The sequence below is a fragment of the Alligator mississippiensis genome, chromosome 2 (assembly GCF_030867095.1).
Source record: "Alligator mississippiensis isolate rAllMis1 chromosome 2, rAllMis1, whole genome shotgun sequence".
NCBI classification, from domain to species: domain Eukaryota; kingdom Metazoa; phylum Chordata; order Crocodylia; family Alligatoridae; genus Alligator; species Alligator mississippiensis.
The window spans coordinates 135,580,445-135,599,293 of record NC_081825.1 but is presented as its reverse complement, the minus strand read 5'-3'; positions in this window follow the sequence as shown (position 1 = coordinate 135,599,293).

Below are 18,849 nucleotides of genomic sequence, written 5' to 3'. Positions count from 1 at the left end.
CTCAGCACACATGCCTGGACATTCACTTTGGTGTAGAGCAAATTGGGCTGCTTGGGACAAAATAACCCTGCCTGGCTCCTCCAGATCTGCAGCCTAGGGGAGCTAGAGCCTGGGGCTAGAACATGTGTTGGCCCCAGCACTATAAAAGCTGCTCATTGCTGGCCCCAGCAATATAAAAACCTACCCTAGCAAGCAGCTCAAGGCTACTCATTCTCAGAAACTTCTGGGTCCTGGATAATTGGTATCTGGGGACACTACCCCTTGTGCCAGCTAGACTGCTGCAGCAGCATCCCAAATCCATTTTTCAAAATACCCCAAAATTCATGTTCTTCCACAATTAGAATAAAACACCACTCTACACACACACACACACACACACACACACATCTATATATATATATATATAGAGAGAGAGAGAGAGAGAGAAAAGGGGGGGGGGGGTCAATCAGTTGGGCAATGCCTTATTGGTATATTTAAAATGTTAAAGTAATTTGGAAGCCTACCAGTGTTTCTATCATCATGATAAAATAAATTCTAAATATCTATATTTGTTGATGTGTGCTTTTGGTTTTCTTCTCACATGATGGGTGTGTGATGAGGGGACATGGGGTTTTCAGGAAAGGGATAGGACAGTGTGTGGGGGAAGGCAGGTGGGTGTGTGGGTGGGTGTGGAGGGATGTGGGGGTGGTAGGTTGGTGTATGGGTAGGTGTGGGGTGATTGCAGGGGAACTGTGAATGTGGGGGGAACTTGTGACGGGGCTGCTCAGGAGGGGGTAGGTCCCCTGCCCCACACAGGGTACATCCCCCCCACACAGCACATGGACTGCCCCCCTCCTCTGGAGGGCCCTAGCTCGCACCTGCAGGGCCACAGGTCCTATCCCCTGCAGGATCCCAGCCACCCTGTAGGGCCACAGGCCCTCTTCCCCAGGGCCCACAACTTCCCCCCTGCAGCAGCAGCAGGAGTGGGGCATTCGGAGCCAGCTGCTGATAGCTTCCCCACCACCCCGCTCTGTGGTCTCAGAGTAGCCCCAAGCAGCTAGGAGCTGGTGTTGCCTGTGCCACTCATGGGGACCGCATGCCATGCTGAGCTGGGTCCTGCCAGCACTGGGGCCACTCGCAGGATCCAGCACAGTGCACAGAGATAGAACTGAGCCAAGCCAGATTCTGCCACCATGGAACTGGCCCCGCCTGGCCGTGTGAGTAGTCCCAGTGCCGGCAGGGCCTGGCAGGGCTCAGCATGCTGTCCCTGCATGCCACACTGGGTCCTACCTTCAGAGACAGTGCTGCTTGCCCCATGGTGCCTGTGGGGAGGTGGTGCATGGTGGTACCTGGCCCAGCACAGCTCACTATTCTGGCTTTGCACTGTAACAGTGCGCGCGGCTCCAGGAGGGGCAGCTCCTGTGCAAACGCACATTAGCTGCACGGCTTGGGTCAGATCGCTTTAAGTCAGGCTGGCAGGGTGAATTTTCCATGAGGCTCAGGAATGCCTGAGCCTCATGGAAAGTGTGCTCCACTGGCCAGATCCAGCCCGGGCCACGCAGCCAGTGTGCATTTGCACAGGAGCCACACCCCCCAGAGCCATGAGTTCTGTTTCAGTGCAAAGCTGGACTAGCAAGCCATGCTGGGCTGGGCCAGGTCATGTCCCACCAAGTGCCACCAGCTCTGATGCAGTTGCCATGCACCACCAGCTTTGCTGTGGCTGCTGTGTGCTACTGGCTCCATGCTCTGGCCATTCACCACCTCCGCTGCGCACCACCCCCGAGCCCCACACAGGCTGATATGCTCCGGGCTTCACACACCTGTAGGGGAGACTCTGGGGTGGCCACATGCCTGCTCCCCCCACCAGCCACTGTGGTGCTAGTGGCAGCAGGCAAGCGGGACTGTGCAGGGCTGTGGCTCTGCTTCAGGCACATCAGGCAGTGATGCGGCACTGTGTGACTTGGGCTCTGTAGATGCTGAATGGACCTGGCCCATCCCATACAAGGCCATGCACAGGTGGGCTGGGCCAGGTCGGTTCAGCATGTATGGAGCCCAGGTCGCATAGCACTACATCACAGCAGTCCGGGGGCCAGGTGGAGGGGCAGGTGTGTAATCTAATTTTGCCCCCACTCTGCAAACTTGCAGCACGAGGAATATTTCTCCATTCCCGTGCATGCCTCTTACTGTGTCTCAAAGGGCTTTGAGATGCTGTGAGATGCACTTGTGCACTCATGTGGATGCACCCATTGTGTCATATCTAATTCATAAAGTCACTCCATTCTCTTTATTAGATGCCCACTTGTAAAACTCTTCAGAGATGAATATGCAAGGGGGAAATCAGGTGATTTTTAGGGATGGAAGTTCAACTAGCATGTTGCTTATTTTGACTTTGTTTTATTTACTTGTTGGAAATTTTAATTTCTTCCATTTGTGGTATGAATTACTCTTTAAAATGTCTCAAATTTGGTATACAGAGAGCTAGTAGGTTTACTGAAAAATGAAGTGAAGTATCGAAATGGTTTGAAGCACAGTAATGGTTTTAATTACTGCACATTGTGCATAGTGATTTAAAATTACTGGAGCAGTCCATATCTTAACAAGCTCTTGAATTTGTATGGAATCAGGTCCTTGGAATGTGGAAAGCAATTAAGAATTGCTGAAGCATTTCAAATTCAAATGCTGCATGCATTACTCAGCATGAGAGTGATCAAATGTGGAATTTATTTAACAAAACAATGATCCACCACATTTAAACTGAGTGCCTTAATGATAATATGGACATATTTGCAACTATGCTCCCTAGGGTCACAGTGTCAGTATCTCAACATTTGGTTGTGGGTAAAAATTGGCTTTTATCATGTGTGACATAAGGAGTGGTCTCAGTCCAACTGTTGGACTTAGGGCCCTGGAAGGCCCTTAGGTAGCCTTTATCTAATGCTAGACCTTTTCATATAGAGGAACATGAAAGAATTTTCAAAAGGTCCGGAAAAACAGCTTCTATTTATCATGCTCATTGGGTTTTGAATTGCCTTGCACGTTATCTCAACTAGGCCCTGTAATAGGGACCCTGGGGCTTCTGTTACTTTAAGAAAGAGACTGCCACAGAAAAAGCCCCAGACAGTTGAATAGGGTTAGTTTCAAAAGCAAGGGATCAAATGCAGCATGGGCACAGTAAGCTGAGTATTAAGATGCAGGTGGTGGGGGGTGGGGGGAAGAGCACACTTGCAGCTGGACCAGAGACCACCTGACTGGAAGGGAAGGAACCCAGGGGCTATAAGCCTGAGTCCTTGAGGCAGAAGAGCTGTGTAGCCCTGACCTCCGCTGAAAGAAAAGCCCTGCTAGTTCAGGCTGCTGGGGACTGAGTTGCCTGATTGTTTATTCTAGTTTGTACTGTAGGACCAGATGTGGCTGGTGGAGGAGGAGGACAGGAGGCCTCAGGGATGCCTAAGGGGCTTGCTAGGTTGAGCCCTGCCAGGGAAGGGACACAAGGCACAGACAGGCTGAAGTAGAGAGGGCTGGAGTCTGAGTCCAGGGAGTGGTCTGAAGCCAAAAAGAAGCTGAGACTGGAAAGGCCACGCCAGAGCTAGTGGGTTTAGGTTACCAGTCAACAGCCAGAATAACCTTCAGGCTAAGGCTAAGTGTAAGAAGGCTGAAACCTGAACAGGAAGGCAAACATTGACCAAATGGCATCTGTGAAGCATGGGTAAGGCTGTAGGAGCACCAGGAAGCCATGATTAAGAGACCTGAGGCTTATAGAAGGGCCATTTTGATCACAGGTAGTGACCACTGGCTCACAGTGGCAGCTAGGCACCAGTGGGCATGTCTACACATGCATTTATGCTGGCTTAAATTTTCTGTGTAGTAAATTACTGCACAGTGGGTACATCTACACTTGTGCATTTAGTGCTCAGTAGCCAAAATTACTGCACAGGATGGGAACACATCTATGTGTGCATGCCCGTACTGCTCAGTAAATATGGTGGTTTACTTTGACTTGAGCATAAATTTAATACCTGCATCATGCCTGTATCAAATTTACGCCTGATTAGTTACTGCACAGTAAAGCACATATAGACACCTTACTGTGCAGTAACATTGTGTGTGTGGACTGACTTGGGACTAACTTTAGTCCCAAGTCAGTCCAGACACAATATAAATGAACCTTAACACCTGCCCATGTAGAGGCCAGCCTATTCCAGTTTGCTGTGAAGTACCTTACTGCACAGTAGATTTAAGCTGGTGTAAATGCATGTGTAGATACACCAAGTAAGTGGGAATAGCCAGGTGTCTACATGTGCAGAAGACCTGGGACTAAATTTTGTCCCAGGTCAGAGCAGCCTGCCATGTGCTCCTGTGGCCACCAAGTGAGCTCCAGCCTCCAGCCACATGGCTGCCAGCCCTTGGGACTAACTTTAGTACCCAATTGTAGCCAGGAGAGGTGGCCAGCCAGGAGCCTTGGGGCTGGGCTCAGGCCAGCTCCCTAGTGGCTGGGCAGACCCAACAGGAAGGACTCCTGGATTACTGTGCAGTAGTACGTCTACACATGCATTACTGCGCAGTAACTAATTGGGTCTAAATTTGATACCTGCATAATGCAGGTATCAAATTTACACTCAAGTTGGCATAAGTCACCGTATTTACCATGCAGTACATGTGTGCATGTATAGAGATGCTGTTGTACTATGCAGTAATTTTGATTACTGCACAATAAATGCTCACTTGTAGATGTACCCAGTAAGTCTACTAGGCTGCAAAAGACACCCATAAAGAACTGTGTAATTTTTGGAGAGTGAGGGCCCAGCAATAAGAGATCAGTTTGCTTAAGAAAAGCACCCGTGAGGGCACCCCTGGGATTCAGGTGTAGCCTCCCAATTAATATCAAGTAAACATTAAAGCATGGCAGATGAGATATACAGGGGAGATTATATAGAGGACTAGTCCTAGGGAAGGATTAGACTGGCCCTAGGACATAATTAGACTGGATGTGCCACCACTGAGGACAGTCTAGCTCCAAATTACAGCCACCCCAGAGCCCATCCTCCTACAGGCGCATTGTAGAAATGGGATGTTAAACAACATTTTTTTGCTGCTCTTGGGGATCACATATAAAGCATCCACACTTGCATTATGAGGACAGTTGCCAAGTTGTTTCACTGATTGTCTTCAGAGACCAATTTTGTGGGTCTATCCAAGTCTGTCTTAGGTTGAAGGTCCACTGAAAATCACCAGACACAAGGCAAGACATCTATTTTGTCATGTGGGGGAAGTCCGCTTAGTTTTCTAGGTACAGTCCTAGATTAGTTCTTCATTTCCTTCAGCAATAAAGGCAAACCTTAAGAAGCAGGTGAATGTTTGAACAATACTTTGTTGTGAGCACAGTGGAAAGGTGCTAGGATGTTGTCTAGTTTATAAACTTAAGTGGAACCCAGAAGACATAAGAAGTGGTTGTGCTCAAAATCTGCACCATTATTACAATGTAAGTTATAAACTCACTGCACTATAAATGAAATAAAAAAAAAAAAAAGTTAAATCTGTGTATTTAAATAAAGCCTGCTAGGGAAACTCATAGGCAAAGTAATTGTTTTCCTATTTTACATGTGGTGATCAAATAGCCTAATAAAATCACCTAGTTAAACAAAGATCTTCTTAGAGCCTTTCAATACTTAATCAGGCCTCTGTACAACAGCATATTGCCTAAAACAGGCATGCCGTAACATATATAAGGGCACATTTTAATATAATACGGGTGGGAGACTTCCACTGTGAAGTGCATCCTCAGGAGTAGACCCAGAAAACATGTTGCCTCAATGCTCTTGAAACCCAGTTCCTTCCCTACTTCTCCCTGTGAGCAAGAGTAGTCATACTTACTCTTATAACTCCCTGCTTGGAAACAGGTGGCAGTCAAAATGATCTGGGTGCCCGAAGTAGGACTTCAGTTCAAAATGTAGATAATGTAACCCCTTACTCATACGATGCTTACCCTAGGCATGCTTCTGCTTTTACCTCCAGTTTGGCTTCTAGTCTTCTTTCCTGGCTGCTTTGTGCCTAGTTCATGCCTTGGTCTTGTTGGTATTGGTGAACTAAGCATTCTTTTACCTCTGTCACTGAACAGTTTCAATCTATGAGTGTTCTCAAAAATGCACTGTTGGGATCTCTGGTTCAAACCTTCACCTAGGATGTCAGAAATGAGGGTTAAGGGCCCACTTCTCCTTCTGGGGTCAGCAGGGCCAGCACCATGTCCAGCAGCAGTGCAGGGTGCTGGTCATTGCTGTCATGGGCCTGGCTGGAGCAGCGGGGCACTGGGCACTACTAGCAGAGGCAGGGCAGCCCTTGTGTGGGGTGGCAGAGTGGGCAGGGAGGGAGCTGATGCATGTTGCACCTGTGTTTCATAATTTCATAGTTGGTAGGGTCGGAAGGGACCTGAGCAGATCATCAAGTCCGACCCCTTGCCATGGCAGGAAAGAGTGCTGGGGTCAAATGATCCCGGCAAAGTGGCTGTCTAGCCTGCTTTTGAAGACCCTCAGGGTAGGAGCAAGCATCACTTCCCTTGGAAGTTGGTTCCAGCTGCTAGCCACCCTGACTGTGAAGTAGTGCCTCCTGATGTCTAGCCTAAATCTACTCTCAAACAACTTATGGCCGTTATTCCTTGTTACTCTGGGTAGTGCTCCTGTTCCCTGCTGGTCCCCCTTGGTAATTTTATAGATGGCCACCAGATACCCTCTCAGCCTTCTCTTGTGGAGGCTGAACAGGCTTAGGTCCCATAGCCTCTCCTCATAGGGCCTGCCTTGCTGCCCCCTGATCATGCAGGTGGCCCTTCTCTGGACCCACTCAATGTTGTACACATCCCTCCTGACGTCCAGTGCCCAGAACTGGATGCAGTAATCCACCTGCGGCCTGACCAATGCCACATAGAGGGGGAGGATCACCTCCTTGGCCCTGCTTATAATGCATCTGTGGATGTTTGACAAGGTGCAGTTAGCCCTTCTGACTGTGTCCGCACATTGGTGGCCCACGTTCATCTTGGCATCAATAATGACTCCAAGTTCCTTCTCTGCCTCTACACTGAAAGAAGGGAGTTCCCCAGCCTGTAGATATGCTGCTGGTTCTTCCTCCCCAGGTGCAGCACCTTGCACTTGTCAGTGTTGAAACCCATCCTATTCTCATCTGCCCACCCCTGTAACCAGTCTAGGTCCAATTGCAGCCTGTCCCTCCCTTCTAGCATGCCCATTTATCCCCACATCTTAGTGTCATGTACGAATTTGAACAAGGTGCTTTTTACCCCCTCGTCCAAGTCGCTGATGAAGATGTTGAACAGTGTGGACCTGAGGACCAAGCCCTGGGGGACCCCACTGCCCACATCCCTCCAGGTCGAATAAGACCTGTCCACCACCACTCTCTGGGTGTGTCCCTACAGCCAGTTCACAGAAGGTTTTATTCTTTTTCAGTGGGTGAAAAGTCTTGAGGGCCCTTAATCAGACTCAGTCCAGAGCTCCATTGTGACCTTGGGCTTTATGAGAATGAACCCTCTGGGCACCTATACACGAGCAGAAAGGCTGCTCTGACGTGCTGTAATTACATCATGTCAGAGCAGAGTTCCTTAATCAAGTCTGCTGGAGCGTGGTAACTACTGTGTTCCAGCAGTCCCCAGTGTCTTGTGTATCAGCATCCTTGCACTTCAAAATTCTGTCAGGGGTGCTTTAACTGAAACTCATTGAACAAGCTTTAGTTAAAGCGCCTCCACTCCCAGTGCGTTAATAAGAGTGGCTCTTGAAGCCACTCTAATTAAAGTACCCCCCTCCCTCCCAGAGCACATGTATAAACACTCATGTTCTGAGATCATCCTATGGGGAATTTTCCTCTTTGTATCTCTAAGACTGTAAAAGTTTAAAAGGAATGGTTATATTCTTGCCTTTAATATTACTTGAACTACTAAACTATGGAACATAAAGACTCCTGCATTCAAATACAACAATTGCTACTGATAGTTTAACTTAAGAGCATTTATCTGTGAGTTACTTTTTGATAGTTCACACCTGGTTAGCCCAGTTAGAAACATGCTTGAAATGTTAAGCATCATTGAAAACTAGATATCTTGCATAACTGAGGTTGCATAACTGAGCATGCAGCAGCTGTTGTACTGTCACTGTTACCTCTGTATGTCCTTGTAGTGATGCAAGTTAGCTGAAACATTCTCTAATTTTGAACCCAAATGGAACAGGACTAAAGTTGCAGTCACTTTTTTTATAGGGGTATCTTTTGCATAAGTATGAAACATAAGAGTTATATTGTGTAACAGACTGTAACAGAAGGGATACTAAATGGTTGGGGGTATCCCATGGCGAATCAAAACCAGGCTGAGCCTGGGAGATTCTTTTGTGCCCCTGAGGATGTCAGAACAAAAGGATTGGAGCAATTCTGCCATCAGGCCCTGGAAACAGGGTCCCTCTTAGAGCCCCAGAATTCTGCAGCCAGGATGGGCTCACCGCCAGGGTCTGGTGAGGAAAGTTGGCCATTGGGGGCAGTTGGGGAGCTGAGGGAGGGACAAACCACAGTGAGCAGACTGCAGGGATCTCACTGGGTGGCAGAGCAGTCAGTGAGAGAAGCGAGCAGAGCCTGGAGGTGAGCCCTGGCTCTGATTAAAGGGGAAGCACCCAGGGCTGGGAGTTGGTGAGTGATCACAGCACTCTTTTCCTGTAATGGACCCTCATGTGGGGGGCCCTGCGGCAGTGAGCAACCAGGAAAGTAGATCCACCAGCCCTGTCTGAGGGGCAGGAAGGGGTGTTGTGGGGAGGAGGTTGTTTATGTATTACAGGAGGTTGAGCATGGGCACCAGCCTTCAGCAGGAGTAGAGCCCTGGGACATCGAGGGAGCTCCCATTGCACCCACACCTGACTGATTATGCTTGTTATCCCCACTGCCCTGCACTGCCCCATGCTGCCTGGGGGGCACTGCCATGAGCCACTCGCCTCTATGCTCCCCCAGCCATGCCCACGGCTGCCCACCTGCTCATGCAGAGTCCCCCACATGGAACACGGCAGTGGGGGGCAGTGGGGATGGCCCCCTTGCCAGGCAAGAACTGGTAAGTTCGGGGGGGGGGTTATATATTTTTTTTTTCTTAAAGGGTCGGAGCTGGGGCAGGTGGGGCAGCCATGGGGGGGGTTGAGGGAGTGGGTTGGGGTCGGGAGGCTCATGAAGAGCCCCCCCATGAAGTTTGGGGCAGTGGAGGTCAGTGGGGAATCGCCCCCCACCCGGCAGCACCCAGTGAGTCGGGGCTTTTTTTTCAAAGTGCTGGGAGCTGTGGCAGATGGGGCAGCCATTGCCAGGGCTGAAAAAGTGGGCAGGGTATGGGCCCGTGTGATTCAGCTGAATCAATTCGGGACAGTGATTCGAATCACCAAATCAAATTATTGTCCCCTGAATTGGCCAAATCCGAATTCGAAGCATACTAGCCACTTCACATAGGTCTAGAAATTGGATAATAACACATTGACTTTATTTACAAAATAAATATTGAAATACTTAATCATAGCCTCAGTTTTTCCCCATGTTATCTTATTGTGATAGAACAACTAGTATTCCATTTAAAATGTCTTGTGATAAGTTTGGGATAGTTTCTGCCTTTACATAGCCTTGCATAGCTTTCCACATAGCATGAATAGCCAGGACTGTGTGTATTGTAAATGACTAACCCATAGAGGCTGTGAGTCTACTATAGATCTGCAGACTTGCACCCTCTCTGCTCAAGCTGTTGCAATTGATGTTTTTAGCACTGTAGGTCTGTTGGTTTATCTGGTGCCACCCAATTTTTACATCTAAGTCTGAAAATGTTGGCCTGGGACACTCCTGATATTTTCTGAGTGCTTATTTCAGTAACATTAAAATGATGGTGTATGCTATTTATGTGTGTTTAGTCAGCATCCTGCTGCTTGCCAAAAAAGGAATAGAATGTAGAGAGAATCCTGCAGAGATGAGTGTACCATGTGTTTACAAAGCCTCCTTGTACTGGGAGGGATGGGTTGGGTGGAGATACAAATACTCCTATTTGGTCAGGCTGAGAAATGTGTGAAGTAAACAGTGACTGCTTTCTTCCACGTGGCGTGTTTTCTTCTTGTATCCTCCCCAGTTACATTAAAAAAGCCAATCCCATCCTTTATGGCATTGTTAGGACATCACAGGAGTGTATGAACTGTGTATACTGATGACTGACAAGACAAAAGTAACACTACCATTTTAAGGGCTTTAGATTAGAATAGCTGTTCTCTAGATGAAGTCTGTGAACTACTGTTGGTCTGCAGAAAATTGCATGGTAACTAATTCTGGCTTTTTGAGATGCTGAACTTACTTGTACAGGAACAGGTGGAGGGGGGGGGGGGTGCTATTCCTTTTTATTCCAGCTACTATACTATATACATATATTTTTTAAAATAAGCTAAGAAACAGAGCTGGGCATATATTTTCCACTAGAATTCTTTTTTTTTTCTTTTAAGTCAATTTTAAAAAGCTATATGAAAAATGTTCATATATCCCAAAACATTGAATCAAAATAACTGGTTTTTTTTCCTCATTTGAAATAACTGTTTCATTTTTTATTTGAGTTTCTCCCACATTTTTGCCCTTTCTGTCACAATCCATAAAAGCATTCTAGTAGAGGACATCTTTTTATTCCGTTGGATTTTTTTTTCAGAGAAAATATAATCCATTTTTCAACTAACCTCACTAAAACTACATTGCTTTTTTTTTTTTTTTTTTTTTTACTTTTCTCATAAATACGGTTGCCATGGGGATGGTGTATCATAAGTAAGATGTGAAGTGGTTTGCATGATCACATTGTCCGAGAATATTAACCCACTTTATAGCAAAAAGAGAAACATGAATCCATGGGCGAATCTACTGAAGAGTGGTCCATGCTATTACACAGTTTGGGGATGAATACTTGTCTCAGAATCTGACCTCAAATAATAATCAGGCCCTTTACATAGTTTTGAGTATCTGTTTACAACAGTTTACACCAATACAATTCTTTCCAATACCAATTTTGTTTTTCTTCAGGGACAGAATAATGTAACAGTGATCACTCTAATATATACATCTGCATAAATGCCACATGGTAACAATTTCTTAGAAATTAAAGAAGTCTTTCCCTTCAGGAATATTTAGATTGTATAAGTAATGGCACAAAAATGTAAAGAATACTTCTAAAATTAACTGAAGTCCTTGCTGCATATGAAATCTATGCATCTCAGATGCATTATGTGGATACCTTAACATAATCTTTTATCACATATTTTTGTTAAGAAATGAAAACACACAACCTCAGCTCCAAATCTCAGGAATGCATAGTGATATTTCTTGTTTAACTTGCTTTAATAAAAGGCTTATTTTAGTACCAAAGGAACTCATAATGGCATAAATGTTTTTGCAAAAATGTCTCAGGGTTAGTAAACATCATTTATTCCCTCAAAAGAGATTCTGTGGTTTTCATTAATGGAACAACATCTGTTCTTCCAGAATTAAATGAGTTCCCTAAAGGACAATTAATAAAAATATTGCCACTAAATACAGCTGGCATAATGTTTATAATAAAAATAAAAAACCCTACAATTGATGGAAACAACAGGAACACAGTGAAGTGCTGCTCTTTAAAAAATAACAATGACTTGAAAACAGTATATCAGCAAACAGTTTTATTAGTGAGCTGAATTGCTAGTTTGAATGCCTAAAAATTATGTAGCTCACTTTGATTTACTTGTGATTCAATAGCCTAACCCAAGCAAAGGTGATATAATGTTGATTGTAATTTTTGCAAGGAATTCCAGTTTTTATTACATTGTTGACCTTATCATTCAAAGGCATCATATTAAGACATTCAAAAGACACTAGTTAAATTTTCAGATGATCCCAGGGTGGGAGTTCTGGGAGCAGATGCTTTAGAGGGCAGAATCAAGTGGCAACATGGCCTTGGTAAATTGGGAAAATGATCTGAAATAAAGAGGATGAAAAATAATTGCAGACAAGTGCAATATATTACAGTTGGGAAGGAGCAATTGAATACTTAGATACAAAATCAGGAATAAGTAGCTTATTCCCCATCTACACCACCCCATCTACACCACCAAAAATATAAAAAGGCCTAATAACATGAAACAAATAATGTAATATACAAATCCTAGGAAGTGATTCTTACACTTGGGCTGTGTACACATGTTCAAATGATCTTTGAGAATTCCCCCAGATTTGTTCTCTTGGTAGAAAAACTTACCCAGAGATTCCTGAACAGATATTTGATTACTGAACACTTCAAGAAAAGAGACTTTGCAGTGCTGTTGTTTCTCAGCAAGAGGACCCCTGTGGACACATCTCAGTACACTCCTCAGGCTTCTAAATCTTCCTGAAAAAAAGGTGTCAGCAGTGTGGAGGTCAACCCTGATTGGCTGACCTAGGTTGATCTGAGTCAGACTGCACCTTCCTGTGGCACAATAGTTAGATGTTCCCAGGTTTGGTTTTGTTTTTCATGGAGTGGCCATTTTTACTCTGGAAGAAAAATTCTGAACAGCTACACACTCATATTTTTTTTTTCCTGGGAGAGCAGCAAGGAATTTATGAATAAACTGGAAGGACTAAAGTGGACAGCAAAAAATATTTAGTGTTCTAGCAAATGTGGCATCTGAGGAAAACCTTGAAGAACTGGTTGAAAGAAGAGAAAACTGAAGGTCTTGGATTTGATAAAGAACTTCAAATAAAAGAGAATGGCTTCTATAATGATGGATAGAAATTAAAACAGGGTTAGTGAGGTGGTAGAATTTACATTACTGGAAATTTTTGAACTTTAGGTTAGATGTTTTTTTCCTGGGATGTTTTAGACAGAGATATTCCTGTCTTGGATAAGGTGACCTTCTAGGGTCCTTTTCCACCCTAATCTATGATTCTGAAACTCTTAGATTACACCATATTATCATTACAAATGTGATTTGTGGAAACAAATGTATATGGGGAGTGGGGAGGATGCAAAATATGGACAAATGAGCTGTTGGCCATGAACTCTTCAAAAAAGCTGCTCTTACTTCTCTGAATTGTAGTTTGATGCTTGTGGATAAAATATTCTGGAAAATACCAAAATGACTCCTCCATTTACACAAGAAGGGACTGATAAATGTATGTGTTTTGCTTTTTATAATTAAAAAAAAAAAACTAGTTGGGGCTAGACCTATGGTCAATCCCCATTCCATCCAACTCGTGACAGGTTGAAATCCTAGTGCTAAAATTGTTTCTGAGGACTGAGCCCTGGAGTCTCAGAACAGAAACAGTAGCAGTTCATACATTTACTACCTGCACTTGCAAAATATTGATGATGCATCCAAGTGGCATCTGGCAGTGCAGTAAATTAATGTGCTTAAATGCTCGTGTAGAGGTGATGTCATGATTAGTTTACTTCAGCTCAAATTGAGCCAGAGTATATTTAGTCACATTAATTGCATGTGTAGATATGCCCAACCTACAAGGAGTTAAATGCTCAGTCCAATAGAATGACATAGAAAAAGATACACCATTTAGTTGTTGGGTAATTAACCTTCACTTAAAGTCTAGTGAAAAAAAAAATGGTTTCATTTTAACAAGAGGCTTGGTGTAGTGATCTTCTACCATAAAGTTTTCCCTAACATCCAAAGTCCAACACAAAATAGGATTGATTGTGACTGTTTGCTGTGGAAATATGGAAAAAAAAACCAAAATGACAGGAGGTCATTCTTATTCTTGGAACCTCTGAAGATCATTAGTAATTCTGCCACTCTTAACTTCCACAGTATTTTGGAAAGCATATTAGCAGTGGAGATTTGGGGAAGAGAAGAGAATCTCTCATTGTGATTTCTTCTAAATATTCATAGTGCAGAGCTCTCCTCTTTCATGTGCTATTTAATTCATATTTAACATTATATATTTTATACAAAACCAGAATGCATGCTGTTAGATTGGTAGACCTACAGAACTCTCCAAGGATCATCACCTTGTTGTGGTGGAGAGGCTTGCATGTTCCAATGGCCCTGAGAGCAATGCCATCTGGAGTTTATGCTCCTGGTAGGGCCATCGATGGCAGCAATGTCAAGGGGGAGGTTCCAGACAAAGAATGATCCAAGAAGTCCTCAATGGTGGAGCAGGCAGAGGAAGGCTGTGGCCCCAACAGCTGTGAAGGTGGAAGAAGGCTGCAATGGAGAAGTGGCTCCAGTCATCATGGTTTTCTATGCCACTAAACCTGGCCACCAACTGCCAAGACCGTGTAGGCCTGACTGTGCACTGGAGTTCCCATGCTAAACATGCCATGCACAGACTTCCATCAGGTCCAAAAGTCCTGTGGTGATGGAGGATTGGGGACAAGGGCAGGGCTCTGATCTCCACCCCAGAGTGCTGAGGGAATTAGCAGAGGTCACTGTGGGACCCCTGGCACAGCTTTATGAGCACTCGTGGTGCTCTGTTGTAGTGCCAGAGGAATGGAAAAGGGCAATGTGGTTCCCATTTTCAAAAAAGGGAGGAAGGAGGACCCAGGAAACTATAGGTCAGTTAGTCTTACCTCAATCCTGGATAAGCTTTTTGAGAGAATTATCCTGGTGCATGTCCGCGAGGGGCCAGCAGGGGAGATTATGCTTAGGGGCAACCAACATGGGTTCATTAGAGGCAGGTCCTGTCAGACCAACCTGGTGGCCTTCTATGACCAGGTCACAAAATCCTTAGATGCAGGGGTAGCCATGGACGCAGTCTTTCTGGACTTAAAGAAGGCCTTTGACATTGTCTCTCACCCCATTCTCATTAAAAAAGTAGGGGACTGTGGCGTCGACACCTACACAGTCAAATGGGTCACTAATTGGCTGGATGACCACACCCAGAGAGTGGTGGTGGATGGGTCATTTTTGACCTGGACGGATGTGGGCAGTGGGGCCCCCAGGACTCAGTCCTCAGACCTGCACTGTTCAACATCTTCATCAGTGACTTGGACGAGGGGGTAAAAAGCACTCTGTTCAAATTTGCTGACGACGCTAAGATGTGGGGGGATGTGGACATGCTAGAAGGGAGGACAGACTGCAATTGGACCTAGACAGGTTACAGGGGTGGGCAGATGAGAACAGGATGGGTTTCAACACTGACAAGTACAAGGTGCTACACCTGGGGAGGAAGAACCAGCAGCATACCTACAGGCTGGGGAACTCCCTTCTTGTCAGTTCAGAGGCAGAAATGGATCTTGGAATCATTATTGATGCCAAAATGAATATGGGCCGACAGTGTGGGGATGTTGTCAGGAAGGCCAAACACACCTTGTCATATATCCACAGATGCATCCCGAGCAGATCTAAGGAGGTGATCCTCCCCCTCTATGCGACATTGGTCAGGCCGCAGTTGGAGTACTGCATCCAGTTCTGGGCACCGCACTTCAGGTGGGATGTGGACAGCATTGGGAGGATCCAGAGGAGGGCCACCCACATGATGAGGGGGCAGTTGGGCAGGCCCTACGAGAAGAGTCTAAGGGACCTGAACCTGTTCAGCCTGGACAAGAGAAGGCTGAGGGGGGATCTAGTGGCCTGTTACAAACTAGTTAGAGAGGACCAGCAGGCATTGGGGGAGTCCCTGCTCCCTCGAGCACTACCAGGAGTGACTAGAAATAATGGTCACAAGCTAGCAGAGGGTAGATTCAGACTAGACATCAGGAGGCGCTACTTCACAGTCAGGGCGGCTAGGATCTGGAACCAATTTCCAAGCCAAGTGGTGCTGGCTCGTATCCTGGGGGTCTTTAAGAGGAGGCTAGATGAACACCTTGCCGGGGTCGTTTGACCCAGTACTTTTTCCTGCCATGGCAGGGGGTTGGACTACCAACTATGAAACTATGAAACTATGGAACCAGTGCAAGCATCCTCCATGAAGCTGTGTCCTCCAGCACTGAAATCTTGCTCTTGAGAAATCAACTATGATGAATGGGCCACTGTGTCTGGATGTCTGAGAACCACCTCTCTCACCAGATTTTCTTTTCCCAGCTCTCTGTTGGCCAACATTCAAAGGGCAGCCAAAGGAAATGGTACAAAGACACACTCAAGGTTACCCTCAAGTACAGAGGCATTAACAGCAACAGCTGGGAGGAGCAAGCTGATGACCATTTGGTGTGGTGCCATAGGATCTTTCTCTGTCCTCTGCCCTGTCTGGGACAGGACACTACCCTTTGTTGCACCTCACTGTGGCCTCTGCATACTTCTTACAGCCACACTTCCAACATAAATGGAGACTGCCACCTTACATAAACCTCACCCTTTCCTGGTATTGAATACATCAGGGTCAATGCTCACAAAAAGAGAAAAAACCCAAAAGAATACTACCCTTTTAAGGGCACTGCTTTCACTCATAGCATCAAAGTGTCATAGGCTGGACTATGCTGCTGGCATCTCCTCCCAGACTTTCTGTGTCCAAGCCACTGAAGATCCTGGAAATTTTCAGAACAAAAGCTCCCATATATCCACACAGCCACAAGAGTCCTTGCTCCCTGACTGAGTAGACCTCTACCTTCCTCCCCTTTCTTCTGCCTGGCTTCCATTTGGGCTTTTCAAGAATCCAAGGGCATTCTCAGATGGCCAATTGCCTGCCTCACCTATCCTTTCATACACAAGTATAATCTTTTAATTAACTGATAGCCCTCATGCTAGCAGCTATGTTTTCTTAAAGGGCCAGGGTCCTGGCTCACTGCTGCAGGTCTTCTTCCTCTACATTTGCAGTTTTTGCCTATATCCATCTCTCTGTCTTTCCACCATCAACTGAGTAACAGGGTTAGGGTTCCCTGTTATCGGCTACTGTTGGCTTAGAAAATGGTATTTGAAGGTTTGCTTTTTTGGGAATTGGCTTATAGGTATAGATATATGCATTAGAATGGTTCAGGATAGGCAGCAGGGGTTAATTGATTTCTAAGAGTTTGGTTCACACAGTCACATAGTCACATAGCCTTAGGAACAGACAAGCTGTCTAATACAACAGGGACATATAGTCTGGAAAACAGAGGGTGTATGTATCATACTGCCCATATCATAACAAAAGATAAAAGTGGCACCAGCTAACAAAGCCCCATAGCAGGGGGAGCTGAGTCCCAGGTTTGGGGGAACAGACCAAATTAGAAGAAGGCCTGGAAGGCTATATGGATGTGTGACCACAGAGAAAGACAAACCAGATATATCTGTGGATCAAGAGTCATCAGGAGTCATTGGGGGGAAGGAGAATAAAAAAAGAAAGACTCTGAAGCAGCAAAGGGTACCTCCTCACTGTCCCTCCCCATCTGTCCTCCACCCAGGTCCCACCCTGGGTCCCTTCCTCCTCCTCCTCATTACTTCCCATCCCATTCCTCATCCCCTGGGAAGGGGCCCCAAGGCCACCATGAACAGAGGGCACACCACCAGCCCATCTTATCCACCTCACTGGAGGTGGGGTGTAGGCCTCAGTATCCCACCTCCAAACTGCTGACATCTGACACCTAAGAAAGAGTTTCAGAATGGAGACTGTGTCCTGGCCAGATATAATTTGTCTCTGATGACAGCACTAGGATTTGGTAGATATATAGGTTTGCTTGATTGTTTGTGTGACAGGGGGATGTCCCAAGGCTGGGCACAAAGCTGGCCTGCCCACCTGTCTAGGGCAGTCTTCCCTATCTCACCTGCCATGACTTCATGTATAAAAGAGGATGTAATAATGTGGGAGGCTGCCCATTTTATGTCCTAATGCCAAGGGCATTAAACACAGCTCTGACTGAATATCTGTTATTGAATGGAGAGGTTGTGATTGGTCTGAGGGTGGAGGAAAAAGTTGGGTGGAAGCAGAGAGTGAAGAGCCCCAGATTTATTTACCCTACTGTAGCAGGGGGAGGGGGGCAAATTCAAGGCAAACTTCTAATAATTAGATTATTGACCTGGCAAATTATAACAAATGTATTAATTTTCTCGATATAGACTCTAATTATTGGAGGGATCATCTTATGATCAAGGTTGTCTTATATTTCAGTAAATATGGTAATATCATTTGACTCAGAAACAGGTGCATACTATAAATAGAAGTTAATGTAAAGTTGATATGAGCCATGAATAACAATACATAAGATAAAATGAATTTACAAAAAACAGTGGCTTCATGGCCAGTGGTCTCTGGAATGCTAGTTTTACAGACTGCAGAGAGTGCCCAGGTTATAGAGTATTAGACCCTCCTCACTTCTCCTTTTCAAACAATATCTAAATAAGGTAAAAATATACTGAATATTTTCTAGTACTACTTTTCCACATAAATAATTACTGTTGTTGATATAGAGGTATTACCAATGAAAGTGAAAACCTCCTCTGAGAGGTTCTCTTTATTAAGATGTGCAGCATGCTGTGAGTTTCAGAATATGACATAATTATTTGGTAAATGCTTAAAAAGAACAAATTTATTCATAGAAATTTGGGTCTGGGGCATTTGAGATTCAGGGATGATGAGAAAAATGGCCAAATGGTCAATCAATATTTGCAACAAATAACTCAATTTCAGTCCTGAAAAGCTGAATAAGCTACAGGGAAAATAAAGTCATATTTCAATTGAGAGAAGCTAAGGTTTTTTGCTAAAATACATATAATTTATTAGTTTGCTTCTACATTTCCGCCTTGCAGTGAGTGAGAGAAATAGCAGGGCTATTGCTCTAAAAGTTGCAAATTGATTCTGAGGCCAAACCATTTTAAAATTTACTTTTTAAACTAGTGGCATCATGCCCCCTTTTAAGCTGCTGTTTCAAGTACTTATCTGTTCCCAGATTAATGCCTCAGTCCTTAATACAACTATCTTCACAACACTCATGTGATGAAAGAAAGTGCTATTATTCCCATTTTACAG